The sequence below is a fragment of the Oratosquilla oratoria genome, chromosome 40, assembly GCF_046742065.1.
Source record: "Oratosquilla oratoria isolate Oo_2021 chromosome 40, ASM4674206v1, whole genome shotgun sequence".
Lineage (NCBI taxonomy): Eukaryota > Metazoa > Arthropoda > Malacostraca > Stomatopoda > Squillidae > Oratosquilla > Oratosquilla oratoria.
The window spans coordinates 16,155,460-16,157,959 of NC_134816.1; the positions used below are offsets into that span (position 1 = coordinate 16,155,460).

Consider the following 2,500-nt stretch of genomic DNA (forward strand, 5'->3'; position numbering starts at 1 on the left):
TTCATTGTCCACTTTTGTTAATTGATTTCCAAATAACTTGTAATCTTACTTACTGTTATTTTTACTTATGCGCATTACCTTGAATTTACTTGTGTTAAATTTCATTAGACACTTTTCAGACCATTGCTGTATTTTATCTAAACATTCTTGAATATCTAATTGGTTTAAGTGATTATTTGCCATTCCGCACAGTTTTGTATCATCAGCAAATTTGGAGACAATAGATTTTAGTCTGTGGTCTATATCATCTACATATACTAATAATAGAAGTGGCCCAAGAACGGAACCCTGAGGAACTCCACTAGTAACATTTTTCCATCTAGAAGTTTTGCCATTTGGAACAACTCTGTTTTCATCATTCAGCCAATTACTAGTCCAACTTGATAGGCTACCACTTCTTCCGTGTGAAGCTAATTCAGTAAGTAGTCTTTCGTGGGGGGGGGGGGTATCAATAGCTTGGAAAGTATAAATATATTAAATCTATATTGTTTCTTATGTCATAATTTGAGATGACTGTGTTGTAGAATTCGAGTAAGTCACGCAAGAACGTTTCCGCCTGAATCCATGCTGGCTATCATTTATCAAACAGTTACTTTCTACATGATGTTCGATAGCATCTCTGATGATAGCTTCCATCATTTTTCCTACGATTGAAGTCAACCTTATAGGCTTGTAGTTGTTTGGTTTCTTTTTGTCACTTTTTTTTTTTTTTTATGGGAGTAACGCTAGCTAGCTTCCATTCTCTTGGGATATCGGATATGACAGATTTCTTTCAAATAATTTCTAATGGAACAAAAATCTAATTTTTTGTTTCCTTTAAGATTCTTGGATGCCAACCGTCAGGCCCTGGTATTTTATTAACTTTGAGTTTTTCTATACACCTTTTAATTTTTTTCCTAGCTTTAACATCCAGACATCCGACCTGTTAGCGCTACAGAGCATGAGGAAGAACTCTGTTGCCGGGCAAAACCAACACGAGCACAGGGAGAGATCACCCGATCGGACGAACCAATCAACACCAAGAGCAATACACAACACAGCTAGCCCAGCCCTTAGATACCATTCATCTGACATTTTCAGTTTAGTAGCAACTCTAACATAGAGACAGCCACTATTCCAAGCCACTGAATAAGAGCCAAGAGACTCGAAATCGCGATCTGGCAACACATATGACCTACGAAGAAATCATCTCAGATCTCATTAGAGACAATAAAACACCTTAAGATACAAAGAGAATTTCTTAAAGAAATATATATATGTATATATATATATATATATATACATATATATATATATATATATATATATATATATATATATATATATATATATATATATATAACTGAATTGTCCCTAGTGAACAGATTTTAATTTTTAATTATTTCAACCAAAATGGGCTAAGTCACTGGTCACTTTTATATGCTTCCATCGAGCTTCTCGTCAGTCTCTACCGTAATGGCATGGAATTTAAATGAATTAATGTGGTGCAAAAGATGAATATATATGTATATATATATATATATATATATATATATATATATATATATATATATATATATCACGTTAAAACCACTGTTGGAGCAAAAAAGACTGGAGACAGGGAATCTATTTATTTCGATTGCAAACTGCAATCTTCTTCAGTTGATACAAAAATGGAATAGTGAGGTCTACATAAGTAGCACCCTTGACATGAAAAAGGGAACACTGGGAGAGGTCTCTACCCTCGGCTCACTCCGTATGTGGGGTCAGGAGGCAAATGTCTTTTTAATAGGCTGGTGATGAAAAGTCCTGAAATTATGTCCGGGGACCATTGCCCCTTTGAAATGTTCATATTGGGCTGGTATTCAATAATAGTTGATTCAACCATTTTTCTTCTGAACTCACATCTACACCTATAAATGAGCTCAGCTTTGTCCCAGTCTAAACAATGGTTAAATTGTTTAACATGTTGGAACACAGCTGAGATCTCTTGTCCATATTTGATGGACCATTTGTGTTCAGTCATCCTAGTGTCCAGACCCCCCACCACCAGTCTGTCCGATATAAACAAAGTCACAATCTTTACATGGAATCGAATAAACCCCCTGACTATGTTCTTCTTCCAACCTTTGGTGGACATTTACCACTTTTTTTTATTAGTGGTGTTGGGGTAATAATTAATTAAATTTGATTTATCCTTGAGAAGAAACTTGGTCGAATGAATAAATGGATCAGAAAAGGGAACGACTAAGGAGCTCTTATCCAATGAAAATTTAGAGGAAATTGGGGTAGTGTTGAAAAAATTGAATCTCGCTCGACTGAGGGCTTTGTCCAGGAACCAATCCGGGTAAGCTAACTTGCTAAGTTGAGATTCAATTATATCTAATTCTCCATCAAGAAACTGGGGGTACCAAATCCTTAAATCTCGAAAAAATAAACCTGAGGCGACGCTACTTTTTACTTTGGGTGACTGCTGAATAAATGGAGATAACTACCAGAATGGGCCTCTTTTCTATAGACG

At 35.5% G+C, this 2,500-nt stretch overlaps 1 protein-coding gene across 1 annotated transcript in view; it reads right to left on the reverse strand.

Annotated features, from left to right (window-relative positions):
* Window positions 1-1,597: 1,597 nt before the first annotated feature.
* The window catches only part of LOC143020556 (uncharacterized), a 100,568-nt gene continuing 99,665 nt past the window's right edge, over window positions 1,598-2,500 (reverse strand). The window contains exon 4 of the mRNA XM_076176985.1: window positions 1,598-2,500. This exon is cut by the window's right edge and continues 883 nt beyond it. The gene's annotated coding sequence lies outside the window, so the exon portion shown is untranslated.